Consider the following 16,712-nt stretch of genomic DNA (forward strand, 5'->3'; position numbering starts at 1 on the left):
TAGTATTATTATGTTACATGTGAGACATAACCAGAAATGTCAACGTAGACAATTTACAAGAAGGTGTTTACCAGGATGTGATGAAAACACTTTAAAGGAGCTCTAATTCAAACATGCAAGGATATATATTTGATACAATTACCCACTTTAAAACTGTTGCTGCAATATCACTTCTCAATGTGTACATTTCAAGCTTTCAACAACAATAAACCAACCATCTCAATAATGTTTCTCAGACTAACACACTGTTGAGTTTTCCTAGTTAGTAAAGAAACAACCACTAAGCCAAAACACAAAAAGTTGTAATATAACCTGTATACATGTCATTCTATACGGAAAACAGGTACATTTTGATTGAGCCACTGAGACTAACAATAGACAATAGTTATTGTGGGAGGTTTAGGGTTAAAATATATGGGAAGGATCAGGAATGTTAGAGATTTGGTCACTGTGGCGATTTTGAAAGAGGGAGATTACAACCACAAAGTAACAGGTTGGTAAGAGATCCTAAAGGTAATTTAATATTTCGGTTTAGGGGGTTATTAACTTTATGGAAAACAATATTCACACTATGTGGATCATAAACATGTACATACATAGAGAGCCAACACATCAATATCTAACAGGGATGAGTGGTGATTCATAGTACAACAGGAGTCTTCTGTAACCTGCAATACGTGTTAAATATGTAGTCTAGAGATGAACCTAGAGACATCAAAACATCAACGTTTAGAGCAGCTTGGAGATTATTACCCATGTAAGGGGGAGCAAAGAGCTGATTTACCCAACTCTGTACAAACCCCGACACGGGGTATGATAACTCTGACGCGTACGTCTAATTATTGTTGTAGATGTTTACAACTGAGGGAGTTTACAGTAGGTCAATGAGATGTATAAAGGCAAATTGACATAACAGGCCTCAAAGACCAACAGCCTACTTTATAATATAGAATGCAGGGGTGTGTACTGAACATGTACCCATTATAAAACAAAATGGTCTACGGTCAAATGCATCTATAGTTTTTAATGAAGTGGTCACTGCATTAATTTAGATTATTTCAACATAGTCTAGAACCAGTAAGAACATAGATTGAATGATCTGCGTTGTGCTATTGCGCAAGAGGCCTGACCCATTTCTATGTAAGAAGCCACACTTTTTTTATTGAGCTTCTTAATTAACTAACTCATAAATATGTTTTTTAAGTCAGCTTAATATACTAGTAGAACATACTAGGTACATATACAGTGGGGCAAAAAAGTATTTAGTCAGCCACTAATTGTGCAAGTTCTCCCACTTAAAAAGATGAGAGAGGCCTGTAATTTTCATCATAGGTACACTTCAACTATAACAGACAAAATGAGAAAAAATAATCCAGAAAATCACATTGTAGGATTTTTAATGAATTTATTTGCAAATTATGGTGGAAAATAAGTATTTGGTCAATAACAAAAGTTTATCTCAATACTTTGTTATATACCCATGTTGGCAATGACAGAAGTCAAACGTTTTCTGTAAGTCTTCACAAGGTTTTCACACACTGTTGCTGGTATTTTGGCCCATTCCTCCATGCAGATCTCCTCTAGAGCAGTGATGTTTTGGGGCTGTTGCTGGGCAACATGGACATTCAACTCCCTCCAAAGATGTTCTATGGGGTTGAGATCTGGAGACTGGCTAGGCCACTCCAGGACCTTGAAATGCTTCTTACGAAGCCACTCCTTCGTTGCCCGGGCGGTGTGTTTGGGATCATTGTCATGCTGAAAGACCCAGCCACGTTTCATCTTCAATGCCCTTGCTTATGGAAGGAGGTTTTCACTCAAAATCTCACGCTACATGGCCCCATTCATTCTTTCCTTTACACGGATCAGTTGTCCTGGTCTCTTTGCAGAAAAACAGCCCCAAAGCATAATATTTCCACCCCCATGCTTCACAGTAGGTATGGTGTTCTTTGGATGCAACTCAGCATTCTTTGTCCTCCAAACATGACGAGTTGAGTTTTTACCAAAATGTTATATTTTGGTTTCATCTGACCATATGACATTCCCCCAATCTTCTTCTGGATCATCCAAATGCTCTCTAGAAAACTTCAGACGGGCCTGGACATGTACTGGCTTAAGCAGGGGGACACGTCTGGCACTGCAGGATTTGAGTCCCTGGCGGCGTAGTGTATTACTGATGGTAGGCTTTGTTACTTTGGTCCCAGCTCTCTGCAGGTCATTCACTAGGTCCCCCCGTGTGGTTCTGGGATTTTTGCTCACCGTTGTGATCATTTTGACCCCACGGGGTGAGATCTTGCGTGGAGCCCCAGATCGAGGGAGATTATCAGTGGTCTTGTATGTCTTCCATTTCCTAATAATTGCTCCCACAGTTGATTTCTTCAAACCAAGCTGCTGACCTATTGCAGATTCAGTCTTCCCTTGCCTGGTGCAGGTCTACAATTTTGTTTCTGGTGTCCTTTGACAGCTCTTTGGTCTTGGCCGTAGTGGAGTTTGGAGTGTGACTGTTTGAGGTTGTGGACAGGTGTCTTTTATACTGATAACATGTTCAAACAGGTGCCATTAATACAGGTAACGAGTGGAGGACAGAGGAGCCTCTTAAAGAAGAAGTTACAGGTCTGTGAGAGCCAGAAATCTTGCTTGTTTGTAGGTGAGCAAATACTTATTTTCCACCATAATTTGCAAATAAATTCATAAAAAATCCTACAATGTGATTTTCTGGATTTTTTTCTCATTTTGTCTGTCATAGTTGAAGTGTACCTATGATGAAAATGACAGGTCTCTCTCATATCTTTTTAAGTGGGAGAACTTGCACAATTGGTGGCTGACTAAATACTTTTTTGCCCTACTGTACTTCAATTTGATTTAAGCCCACCTAGAAACACCTGATTTATCCCACAGCATTAATTAATAAGCTTGGTAGAAACTGTTTTAGCCATAAGTAAAGGCCTTTCATAAAGAGGCTGTCTTGATTGACTGTGACACATATTTAGCACGTATTGCTTGTTACTTAAGGCTCTCTATGTCTGTACATATTGTGAAATGTGGTTTCCCTAAAGTTATTACACCCTAAACCTGAATCTGAAATTACCTTAGGCTGGAGCCATCTGGACGCTCTGTGCATGTACATGTACAAGAGAACTACAGGGAACTCAACAGTGTGTTAGGCTGAGAAACATTATTTAGATGGCTGTTTAATTGTTGTTGAAAGCTTGAAATTGACACAATGCCAAGGGACCTTGTTTCATCAATCAGCATGACAACTTCAAAGGATGCAATATAGATATAAAATAACACACCCTCTAACACGTGACCACAGGAACAGGATGTCCTGGCCGGAGGCCCATATTTGGACATGCACACTTCATCTGGACACAGGGTCATAAATCAACATTTTGACCCGTGCCGTCTACTTTATTCTCTCTATCATACCCACCCCAAATACTGTTAATACTTCCTTTATCATAAAGCAGAACTTGTAAAAACGTGGTGAATTATTGATGTAGCACACTGTTACTGGCAATACATATTGAACTAGTATGTTATCAGAAATGCTTGGTACCATAGATAAATATACAAAAGAGAAAATACTTATTTCAAAGGGAATAGCGGCACCCATGCCGTGTCTGCTCTGGTGTCACCTGACTCCTATCCACAAATGGTTCCCTAGATCAGACCTACATGTCTTCATTGCAAACTTCATTACAGTGTAGGAGTCTTTAATCACTGTCAGCTGGTAGGCACCGGTCCTCCTCCTGTGAGTGCTTTAGTAGGTATCACTCTCTAAACCAGAGCGTGACAGCTGATCTCAGATAATGCACGACAGAAGCCAGCCTCTCCATGGACTTCAGTGAAATTGTTTAGAAATAATTTAGCCATTAATCATAGCAGATCCAGAATCAGAGTCCTGATAGGGAAACATTAGCGTAACATACTCACCATCTACTGATGTACTGTAGGGTGGCAGGTAGCCTAGAGGTAGCCCAGTGGTTAGTGTTGGGCTAGTAACTGAAAGGTTGCTGGATCGAATCCCCGAGCGGACAAGGTTCAAATCTGTTGTTCTGACCCTGTACAAGGCAGTTAACCCACTGTTCCCTGGGCTCTGAAGACGTGGATGTCGATTAAGGCAGCCCCCCGCACCTCTCTGATTCAGAGGGGTTGGGTTAAATGCGGAAGACACATTTCAGTTGAATGCATTTAGTTATACAACTAACTAGGTATCCCCCAGTCCCTTCCCAGTAAGAGTTTGCAGGTTTTCAGAATGTTAAGCTGTACAGATGTAGGAATTTAACAGGAAATGTAAAATCTGTAGGGTATTTGAGGTTTAAAAAGGCTTCTGAAGTTCATAATTTCCACTTTGAAAGACTTGATTTTCCCTTACAAAAAAATATCAACCCCTACAAAAATGTCCATTAATTATAATCCACATAATAATCAACATTTGCTGTTGCTGCAGGATTATATTCCTGCTGTAGCACATGGCTTAAATTAAGATCCTACATCTGTACTGTATGTTGACATTTGATGTCTATGTGATATATCAACATGAAGTTTGGGACCAAAACGGCATACCGTACATATGGATTATGTAGTTGTCACTTAGATCAGGGGTTCCCAAACTTTTTCACTCGGGGCCCCCTTCCAGCATTGGGGAACATTCCGCGCCCTCCTACATCTGTACTATATGTTGACTATTTATGTCTATGTGATATATCCCCCACGTCTATTTCTATGGGAACAAGCACTGTTCATGACACAAACTGTTGACACCCCTCTTATTGGTGTAGAGAATGTTGCAGGTTTAAAGCTTCTTTCCTGCAATTCTACACATTTTGTCATGGGGTAAAAATAAATGTTGCAGTTTTAAAGCTAGTTTTCTTGCAATTCTATACATTTTGCCATGTCTAATGTGTATTAATGTGATATTTGAGTGAGAAAAATTACAACTATATCTTTAGCTAACATAAAGGTGAAATTAAATAAAATACTCAGTCATACAGACAGAATGGATAAAATATGAAATTAATATCATATAAAACAAGGTCTCTAGAAGCCATGCTTTTCAATCCAGAACACAAAGGATAATGCCAGAATAGCATCTCATCCTCACAAGTAGAAAGCAGAAACTGACTGTCTTCACTGACCTGACTAGTGACATTCAAGTATGTTCTTAATCTGAGCACATTTGTTGTTTTTAGAGAGACAGTAGGTTCAGGCAGAGTAATCATGAGACTTTGCTCCCAAATCATGGGAAATGTGTTTTTGCCAATAATCACATAAATGTGAGGACTTGTCAAAGTCCTGCCATTGATCAATATGGCATGAACCACTTTATAATGTAAGGCTGTCACAGTAAATGCATAGTCAAAATAGTGCACATAGTGGACTCAAACTTGAACCCTGAACCTCAAGATAATGGTGTGCAAGGTAATAAGGTCATATTGACCATGTCAATAGCCAGGCCTTGTTTAATCAGTCCATTATTCAGGGCAAGTCCAGAAGAGGACTATTTTGCACTTGAAAACAAAATATATAGTGCAAATGAAAATAATTCTACATACTAATTTGTGATTAGTATGAGTGCCTTGTCGCAGAACAGGAAGTTGTTGTTTACTTATCAGGATACCAAGTATGGTTGAATATGTCCCTTTTGATTGGTTTGTGGAGTTATTGATGAAACCTTTTTGTCATGCCAAAGTTTTAAATCCGTTGTTAATTGCAGGAAATTAATTTGTGTCAATATCACCTTCAGTGCATGAATTGTGATTTTTCTAATTTTAGTACTGTATTATATCGTTTTTAGTATGCTTAGCAGGCTTGCTCTATCGGTTGGTTGCTGACTCATAGCTTTGAGAATGTGAAAGCTGATTTTATGGGCTGCTGAGACAAGCAATGTTTAGCCAGTTGAGATGGTTATTTTATGTATCCGATTTATACAGCTCACTCAGTCATTTGATTACATTGGCTCCATTGACGTCCTTGCATCTGACTTGCTACTGTATAGAACATGTTCTATTCAACTCCCCACCTATGAGGTCACTATATGGGTGTTATTACCTTGTAGCAATAATGTAAAAGTACAGACAATTGCATACAGATGTAGGATCTTAATTTGAGCCAGTTTGCTACAGCAAGATAATAATAATCCTGCGGCAACAGGAAATTTGAATTATGCGGATTATAATTCATATAAATATTTGTAGGGGTTGATACATTTTTCGTAAGGGAAAATCAAGTCTGTAATTTCCACCTTGAAATGTCAAACTTCAGAAGCGTTTTTAAACCTCAAATACAACCAGAAAAGTTATCCCGCAACAGGGTGATCAAATTACGATCCTACACCTGTAGTAGGTTGTTCGGCAATTTATGTAGCTAGAAAATATAAAAAGTTAGCAACATGCCTTTATGAGATCTTTGTGACTGTATATATTACACATATATTAAACCATTCATAAGCTGTTGTAAAGTGGAGCTAGCGTATTTATTTAATATTTTTTTGTATTTAACCTTTATTTTAACTAGGCAAGTCAGTTAAACACAAATTATTTTGCACAATTACGGCCTACCAAAATGCAAAAGGCCAACATAATTAAGCTACTTTTCCTATATCAACATTTTACCTGAAATGTTGGTGATTGGCTAGATTTTTATTTAATTTATTTATTTTGGTGACTGGCTAGATGGCAATTGTTTTTAATGCATTATTACGATACCTGGGTTACGAAAATGTAATCTATTTTCAGGATAGCCTGCCCTACAGTGATAAACTGCAAAAAACGTGTCATAATGAGTTATAGGATTACGAAGACAAGACATCTTTAGAAAAACACTGTAGGTTGTTGCATGTTCAATTATTTCATCTAAGTAATTACTTTTTTTAATCAGTTATCCAACTGAAATGAATTTGAAAGTGAACATGTTGAATGAAAATGCATCCACAATTGAAGGTTTTTGGAAACTTTATGAAGCGAGCGCAAACAATGGTAACGGTGCTCACTCCTTCTCCTTGAGTGCGTCTACTCTACAAACATAATGTGAAATGTCAACGAAGATAACACACCAACGTGAAGGCGCTCCAAAATCAATTTAGCTCTTCATATTGCCTACGTTTTACATATTTTAGTCGGCCACTGTCACTGTCCATCATACAACATACAACTTCCATGTTCTGCCATTGCCTATCGACGACTGCGAGATACAACAGCCAATTGGTTGCGTTCAGTCGGAGGGTGTCTTGGTAGTGAAACATGATGCTTGAAGAGTTGCCATCACATGGTGGAAATTTCCACTGTGTCCCTCGGTTGTTAAATGGGAAGGGTCTCCCTTACTGGTGTTCACTACGCTTACTTGTCCTCCACCTATGAAGTCCCGAACAATTAAAATTTAGGTAGGTAGGTCCCCATTTAAGCTTTTTTTCAAATGTTTAGCGTGTATATGTTCTCCCGTAGTTGTATAGGTATTGCATACTTGTTTGTCAACGTCGGTATTTTGAAACACTGTATCCCATTTGCAATTCGCACCGGAAAGCTAATGGTTAATGTTGACATTATTGACAAAACATCAACAAGATAAATTAACCAAGGCTGAAAATTGCGGTTTAATCTCTCAGGTAATCTGTTTAGCCAATACATGTATCGTTTAAATTAACTATGGGATACTTAAAACACGTTATGTATTATCCATGATATCTGATCAAATGTCATAGTCCCTGGAGTACATTTGCTGTGTTGGGTGTAGCCTGAACGTTAAACAATAATGTTTTTCGCGCAAATAACATGTGTCGTGTAGCCTACATGAAGGGCAAATATTCTATGGTAGACCGTTAATTATTCTTATAACGCCAGTAAGTGATATTACATGTGTAAGTCACTATTTTGATGTGTTTTGGAGAAGAAAGAATGCAGTTTCTTCCAATGTTTGGAACTGCCCCGCGTGTGTATTTCGCATACTACAAAGGAACGTGAAAATCACTATTTTTAACCATTCAATAACCTTCACAACGACACTGTCAGAGTTATAACGTTTACAAAGGTTTAATAGTTATTTTGAATAATAATTTCTGTAAGTGTGTTTTAATAGTTGTACAATTATAAATATAGTGGAAATATCTGAACATGTAGAAATAAATTAGAAATCGAGGTATGTTGGAGTGTGTGGTTTAGCCTACAGACTGATTCCGCCTTCTTTCGTTGATTTGGGAGGTGCTTATTTCAAAAAGATTCCTCAAGGGTTAAGTCATTTTAACCCTTAAGCTTTTTCTTTATCTTTGTCGTTGATGGGGATATGCTTTGAGAATATTAATATTTAATTTCACCTCTCTATTTGCTAGATATATTATAAAAGTACAAAGGGTTCTCAAATCCATGTGGTTTAAAAACACTCCTCTCTGTACCAGCATTGACGGAAGGTTGTACATTATCAGCCCAGTGAGCCTACCTTAACAGAGGCTCAGGCATGCCATATCTTAAATGAAATAAAGTAAGTGATTCAGGGAAAGAGTTATATATATTGTCTGGTGAACTCCCACTGACACTGCATGCATTATTAGGAAACCTTTGCCACCAGTAACATATTTTTATAGTAGCCATGCAGACTACTGTGAGATGGGATTATTTTAAGTAATATTGGTTTTGAGTTGGGCAACCAAATTCAGGTGGCCTGACCTCAAGTTTGTCCCTAAATGGTAATGTTTCACACATATGTAGACAAATTCTGATGTTAACAAGTGCAGCACACGTATAGGCTAGCATTGGAGCATAGTTTCCCAGTTTGGTTAAATGTTTTTATGGCGTGAAGGTTCAGGAAGTGAGACATGAAGTTAAAACAAAATGTCCAGCTTCCGAATGTATCACAGTGATAATACAGGTCTGTTATCTAGATCATGCCAAAAGGGTTCATACAGTTCCTGTTGTTTTGAACTTTACAATGCAATTTTAGGTAGGTAATGCAGTTACTAAATTGTTGCTTGGTAAAATCCAACCCACATCTTGGGTTGCTGACTGTGTCCATAGACTTTTCTAGGTATCCATTAAATAAGGTCCATTTGTAATATGGGTAAACTATCTCTATCTCTCTGAAGTCTCTTTTGACTCCTGTCAAAAGGACTATTAATAAAGTGTAAAAGTTTGTGTTTTTTTTATTTATTCTCACAAATGGTAACAAATTATAGAGACAAAAATTGGAAATTACTTGCAAAAGTGAGAAATGCTTTTCACATTTGATAATGTCTTGATTTCACAGCTAATCTACTGATGTAGCCATTCGGTGACAGACAGAAGCCTAGGCTATTACAGAGAACCCTGTATAACTTTCATTGTTTACGGTCTAATAGAAAATGGGTCAATTCTATGTCAAAGACTTTCATGTCAGCAGTGTGCAGGTGTGTTCAAATGCAGGCCCTGGCACTTTTTCTCAGCACACACCTGTCAGTGGGGATATAGAAATGGGCATGCTCTTTTCATTGGTCTGTGTGAGGTGTGTGATGCAGTGGCTTGAGTGACAGAACAGATGTAGGTTAAAAGCCCAGAGCTGTTCATGTTCGAGCAATGACAGCTGATGCAATTGGGACTGTGTGGAACAGAGCAAATTTACCCTTAAGCCGGTCGCAAAGTCGGGTTTGAGGTGTGTGGTGCATGGCAGCTACTATTAACTCTAATCCACTATTATTCCGCAAAGGAATCAAAGGATTTCAGGGTGATTTTCTAAAACACTGTCACTATGTCCTATTGAAATCTGAGAAGGGCATACAATGTGAGGGCAGGCTATTTTTACCAATACTGTTGCATAATGCAACTAAATAGTTTGAACAATAAGAATATGGAACTTAAATACTAGCTATGGTAAGAAATATTTCCTAGGCTAGCTTTAATTTTTGTGAAATGGCTTTGAACCAGGTCTCTTAATAATTGATCTTATCTCTGAGACTAACCTGCATCGATAAATCACATTATGTAATACCACATCCTATTCCATAACCAGTTTGCTCATGGCCCCCTCAGGCAGGCTGACAGTCAAATCTCTATACCATCTATACATTTTATATGCAGTACATTAAGATCAGGTAAGGTACATAATTAATGCAGACATAAAGCTGGCTCATATCTCACAGTTCTTACATGACGCAACTGTGTGGCTGATTTAGTAATGCAACCCAAGTCCTGTCATGTGCATTTAGCCAACCTTTTGCAAATCATTCCACAGAACTCAATTGGGAATGTGTTACCTTTTGGTAGCATCAAAATCATCAGTGATGTAGTGGAGGGTAAACACAATTTATCCACCTTTTTTTGCCCAACAGTTTATCCACCTTTTGCGGAAAAATGCATTGAAAGAATAGGAAGCTTCACTTTTTCACCACGACTGGCAATCAACGTTTACCCACCTTTTTTCTTACCACTACATTATTGTATACAATATAGGCTAGCATTAGGGATGAATCGCATCAAAGGCGAAAGGGTTAGGTGATAGTCAACAGAGGATCGTATGAGATCACATCATCTTATGTAAGACTTTGGCTTACTCGGGTAGAACAGTGATAAGACCACTAAATGAAAATTACGTAGCATCAAAACAGACATTTCCAATGTTACAAAATGTAAGTCACTCTGGACAATTACATAAATGTCTCTCCCAGCGTTATTCCACCACCTCTGTTTAGTTTGGCAAGTTCTCAAAATGGCATAAAGCAGTGAAAGGCAAACAGGTTTGCTGATAGTGCACCCCTTCCCTGGAGGAACCTGGCATATCTCTAAATGACCATACTGTCCCAGACTAGAGCTGGGCGCTGCCAACCACATGAGTCCGCTCAGGGTTTTAAGAGTTTGCCTGATAGCCGGTCACACACAAACTCGCCAATGGGTTTGAAACAGAGAGACTCTACAAGTGATTACTTCCTGTAAATAACTAGCATGGAAGAATTTGCCACTCCAATTTATGCTGGATTGTGCCTTGCAGTTTTTACAGGAAGCAATCGCTCGATGAGTCTCGGTTTCAAATGTCTCAGTTGCCAGCACGTACCGGCTCAAAAATTGCGCAATTATCAGCAAGTGTCTAATGACATGCAGGGCCTCACCTGGCCCCGGGAGCACCCTCCCCTAGCAAATTCAAGGCCACTCAGATGTGGTTCTACGTCAAGCAGTGTAACTTCGTCATCAGCCAACAAAAGCCATGGGCAGATCAATATGGACTGATAAGACAAGGGGGACCTGGGGAGCGTGTTCACAAACAAAGTTAGGACGGACCCTGTACAGTACCAGGAAGCAACAACGACTACAGCCTGAACCCCATCAAGGCCAACAAAATAGATCTTACTGCAGAGGTCCAGCTCAAACACGCAGGGACCATGCTTCGGTGATCCTCTTCACCACAAACCTGGTCACACATTGTTGTATTTGATTATACCTTATATGAGGCCCTGCTATTACTATTAGGCTCTTGTGCTGACCTGACCAATACATATCACCATACCCTTCACAAGATCGTTATGAGTATGTACATTCGTTATTTTTTGACAAAAATATGTACAGCATGATAAATGCCAGTATTGATGCTAAGGCTTGAGCAAAGAAATATGTACAACAAGGTCACTGAGTCGTACGTATGTACATAGTCACATGGAGACCATGTGTTTGATGTATTTGATACCATTCCACCTATTCCTTTCTGGCCATTACCATAAGCCCGTCCTCCCCATTTAAGGTGCCACCATCCTCATATGCTTAGTACAGTACATGCTTGTGACTGTAACTCATACAGTACCTTTGTTACATTGATGGCTAATATTTTCTTTGATGAATCCCAACTCCAATTCTGAAATACCTAATGGCTCAGACACACCGGTAGGATTGTCAAACATTTGCCTGCTGACAGTACTTAGCGCCTCTGAACAGAGTGTTGGCAGTCAATCTCTTCTGTGTTCAGACAGCAAAGACCTTGAAGTCATCAGCCACTCAGCCTTATTAAAATACACCCTACCAAAAGGTGGCAGTAGCGTTTTTTGCCAATACATGTCTGTGTGTTGCTTTGTCTCGTCAATGTTAGCTAGCTAGATGTGCTAATGTTGCTATTGTTGTAAAAAGCCCTTGTTGATACTAGCCAGATGGCCACAGCTAGATAACTAGCTAGCAAGATGACAAAACATTGTTTTAGTTACTCTCCATAATCGCATACCGCCCATATACAGTTTTAGCTAGCTGGCTAATGTTAGCATGATTTGCTAGCTAGGGTTCTGATGTGCTAGCTAGGTAAGTAAAGATACTGCATTGACTCTCAACAGCTATCCCTTGTGATTTAATCATAATGTTTCTAGCTACAGTGGCTAGGTAGCATGCTTGGATAATGTTGTGTGTATTGTGCTGCACTTACCACCCTATTTGTTTCGTATGAAGTGTATGTGACTGCCTTGCTCACTTAGCAAGCCAACGTTAGCCAGCTAGCTAGCTAACTAATAAGCTAGTGCACATTTATCAAACCTACCAAAAAATCACAAAACTCCTTAGCTAGACATAAAATATGTAAATACTTACTCTAGATTTTCTATTTTTTTTATGCCGCTTTATTGTATTAGGTAGAACAGTTCTGATTAAAAGGATGGATTAGCTCTCTTTTTTTCCTTCTTATTGTCACTCCACCGCCGGCCATTGTGATTCTACAAGTACACAGAAGGTACGTCTTTTGTTCTAGCAAGAGAAGGATCGGCCTCCTACTGTGATAAGTACCCAATTGGCAGTCAGATTCTCGTGTGTTTCATACTTAGCAGTTTTCACTGAGAGTTCTCTTGAACACTTCAACTGTAATGGTTTGATGGATTCAGGTGTAAGTGTTGCATGAAGTGGTAAAAGCATGGCAGTCATGTCACAGCTAGTGTAGAGATGTGAGGTTCTGAGGAATGGCTTATATTTAGCTCTGTTGCTATGTGGACTTTGGCCTGATGGGAGTCTCTCAGGCTCTATCAGATCATTTCTCCCTTACTCCAGTCTAGCTATGCTCTCCGTCAAATCCCACAGATGAATCCAACCCTGTGTTCTCAAGGCGAACCTGTGTTCTTGAGGCCATCTTGCTCTCTCAATGCTAACTTGTGTTCTTTTGGCTAACTTGTGCTTAATGCTAACATGTGTTCTTTAAGATAACTTGTGCTCTCAATGCTAATTTGGTTCTTAAAGCTACCTTTTGTGCTCAAGAGTCACCTGTGTCGTCCAGGCTAACTTGCATGGCTATTTTTATGCTCAGGTTCAACTTGCATAATGCTTGCGTTGTAGGCTAGTTAGTACTCTACACCCTTAGAAAAAAATCGTTATTCGGCTGTCTCCATAGGATAACCCTTTTTGGTTCCATGTAGAACCCTCTGTGGAAAGGGTTCTACCTGGAACCAAAAATTGTTTTCCAAAGGGTTCTCCTATGTGGACAGCCGAAAAACCAGTTTTAGCTTCTAGTGTAGAAGCAAAACCTCAGCACTGTTGGCTAACGTGGACATCAAGGCTAACAAATGCACTATTTGGCTGTATTCAATCTGTATGGAGATCCTCATGGAAATATTTGCATGTTTTGGCGCTTACCCTCAACCCACATGCTCAGTTCCATAGACGCCAGCTCACATGCTCTGACCTGTGGGAATGCTAGCGAACACACCTACTTGTTAGATGATATTGGCAAAGGCCTAACCAAACACCTTGCAAGTTTGTGGATGGAGAGAGAGCTGAGAATAGAGAATATTACCACTTGGTATTTACTGATACCGGACAGGTGAATAGCAGAAGTGTTATGAAGCAACCTTTCCTATGTCAATAGCTAAATGCTGCATTTGCAAATTTGAGTTCCTGGCATTCAGAAACCATTCTCGCGAGTTGAATGGGGAGAAGCGACACCTAATTTCAACATTGAGTTTAAAACTGATCAGTGGCCGACATTCTTTACTAGCTTTACTAGTTGTACAGATGGATACAAGGACTCACACAGCCAATAACAGTAACTAGCTAGTGTAGATAAGCAGTGGATCGAGCGCATCTCAAAGTAGGATACACAAGTCGACCCCATCTTGAACTGGGCTCCCATAACACCCAGGCATTTATGGTGGAGCTGAAATTGTGGCAGGGAGCCTCGGAGAGTGGACATGTGGAATGTGTCACGTCTCTGAGAGAGAAAGAGATGTACATGCCACTCATAATTAACTTGCATGTGCAGACAACATCTAAATAGTGGATTTGTGGGTATCAACTTGACTGACAGGGTGGTTAGGACACTTTTATTAGGTAATGATAATAGTAATTACTAAACATTGTATGGATATCAATGTAATCCCTGGCCGAGTCATACAGTAAAAATGGGAACCGATGTGTCTCTGCTTGGCGCTGCTTCATAGATAGGATACCCTTGACTTTCTCCTAAACTACCTGACGTGGTCAGCTGATCACTGTAGCCTGAGTCATTTTGATGTCATGTTGTACCCAGACTGTTTGTATTGACCCCTCCTTTTTTTTTACGCTACTCGCTGCTTATTTTCAATGCATAGTCACTTTACCCCTACCTACATGTGCATATTACCATAATTACCTTGACTAACCTCTTGCCCCCCACATTGACTTGGTACCGGTACCCCCTGTATGTAGCCTTGTTATTGTTTTTGTTTTTATTGTTTAAAAAAAAAAGTTTGTTTTTTTAGTAAATCTTTTCTTAACTCCTATTTTTCTTAAAACTGCATTGTTGGTTAAGGGCTTGTAAGTAAGCATTTCACAGTAAAGTCTACACCTGTTGTATTCGTAGCTAGGGTGTGGAAGGGCTGGTGTATCTCTTGCACTGTATTCATTCATTCCTTATTGACCTTTCAGCATTTGAGGGATTACCAGAAGGAGTGTTATATCCTCTTTGCTTTTGAATGCCAGTGTTACGCACCTGATAGTGCACAGGCTAGTGGCTTCTAATGGTTCACCAGACGTAAGCATAGAGTTACATAGCTAAGCTCAAAATGTGTTGAGAAACACATTCTAAACTGTTATGATGTTAGGGCCCAGACATTCTTCCAGCAATGTTGATGTTGGACAGAAAGAGATGTTGGTTTATTTGACGCAACAAAAGCGTGACTTTCCATTACCGTCCTGGTGATATGTCATCTGGCCAATCATTCACCGCCTACCGGAGATATTTGCAGCAAGTCACATGGCGTCTGAGGTACCAACTTATTTTGGTTGCTTTAAAATTCCTGCTTTTTATAATTGGCTAGAGAGCTGTGGAGGCTGCTGGAATGAGGCTAGCTGGACGACTGCGCTGGTAAGAGTCTGGTGACTGGTGTGCTGTGCACAGTTTGTGGGTGTGCATGCGTCTTTCTTGGGACAAGACCCTGTATTCACCCTATTAGAAATGCCTGTATTATTGTGGTGACATGGTGTTTCAGCTGTTCCAGTTACCTGCTGGTGCCAGTGGACTGGTTTGGTGTTTTTGTTTTGGAAGATAAGAGAGGTCAGGGGGCCCCTTGACCTGTAATTGACATCTCCTGTTTACCAGCTGCTGTTGACCCAACCTGTGGGTCTCCTGCTGCAGAAATAACCCCACTATAGGGCATCTACTGGTCAGATCCTACTCTGTCCACGTCTCTTATCTTGTAACTAATTACAAATATTACATGTGAATATACGACATGCTATTTAGGTTATTCTGGGGAGATTTTAGATCTGTATGTGTGAGTGATGTTATGTGACTGTACTGCTCTGTTTCTGCAGATGTCTTGTGTGAACCAGACAATACTCTCTGCTGTAACAGGTGTGGACCAGACAATACTCTCTGCTGTAACAGGTGTAGACCAGACAATACTCTCTGCTGTAACAGGTGTAGACCAGACAATACTCTCTGCTGTAACAGGTGTAGACCAGACAATACTCTCTGCTGTAACAGGTGTAGACCAGACAATACTCTCTCCTGTAACAGGTGCAGACCAGACAATACTCTCTGCTGTAACGGGTGCAGACCAGACAATAATCTCTGCTGTAACGGGCGTAGACCAGACAATACTCTCTGCTGTAACAGGCGTGGACCAGACAGTACTCTCTGCTGTAACAGGCGTGGACCAGACAGTACTCTCTGCTGTAACAGGTGTGGACCAGACAATACTCTCTGCTGTAACAGGTGTGGATCAGACAATACTCTCTGCTGTAATGGGTGTGGACCAGACAATACTCTCTGCTGTAACAGGTGTGGATCAGACAATACTCTCTGCTGTAACAGGTGTGGATCAGACAATACTCTCTGCTGTAACAGGTGTAGACCAGACAATACTCTCTGCTGTAACAGGTGTGGACCAGACAATACTCTCTGCTGTAACAGGTGTGGACCAGACAATACTCTCTGCTGTAACAGGTGTGGATCAGACAATACTCTCTGCTGTAACAGGTGTGGATCAGACAATACTCTCTGCTGTAACAGGTGTGGATCAGACAATACTCTCTGCTGTAACAGGTGTGGACCAGACAATACTCTCTGCTGTAACGGGTGTGGACCAGACAATACTTTCAGTAATATTTATTTTATTTCAGAAAATGTGGAGGTTGGTTGTGGACTCAAAAGAAGCATTTCATGTGTCTGATTTGAAGTTTCTCTGTGTATAATGTGTGTGTGTGAGGGGGGTTACAAAGTTGGACTGTTAAGACCCTATCCTTCAGCGGAGTGAGACCTTGCACTCAGCGGCACACTCAGCTGCGGTCCCTGATTGGCGGGCAGTGTCACAGCCTCCC

General features: G+C 40.1%; 1 protein-coding gene across 3 annotated transcripts in view; it reads left to right on the forward strand.

The window, feature by feature from the left end:
• The first annotated feature begins 7,167 nt into the window (after positions 1–7,167).
• The window catches only part of LOC110499957 (sodium-coupled neutral amino acid transporter 4), a 33,022-nt gene continuing 23,477 nt past the window's right edge, over positions 7,168–16,712 (forward strand). The window contains exon 1 of one of the 3 annotated variants that reach the window (XM_021577017.3): positions 7,168–7,381. The gene's annotated coding sequence lies outside the window, so the exon portion shown is untranslated. Of the gene's footprint in view, positions 7,386–7,531; positions 7,604–16,712 lie in introns of those variants that run through there. The other 2 variants (XM_036957210.2, XM_090213722.1) reach the window with 2 other exon arrangements.

The sequence above is a fragment of the Oncorhynchus mykiss genome, chromosome 21 (genome assembly GCF_057628025.1).
Source record: "Oncorhynchus mykiss isolate SJ-2025 chromosome 21, ASM5762802v1, whole genome shotgun sequence".
Classification (NCBI taxonomy): Eukaryota; Metazoa; Chordata; class Actinopteri; order Salmoniformes; family Salmonidae; genus Oncorhynchus; species Oncorhynchus mykiss.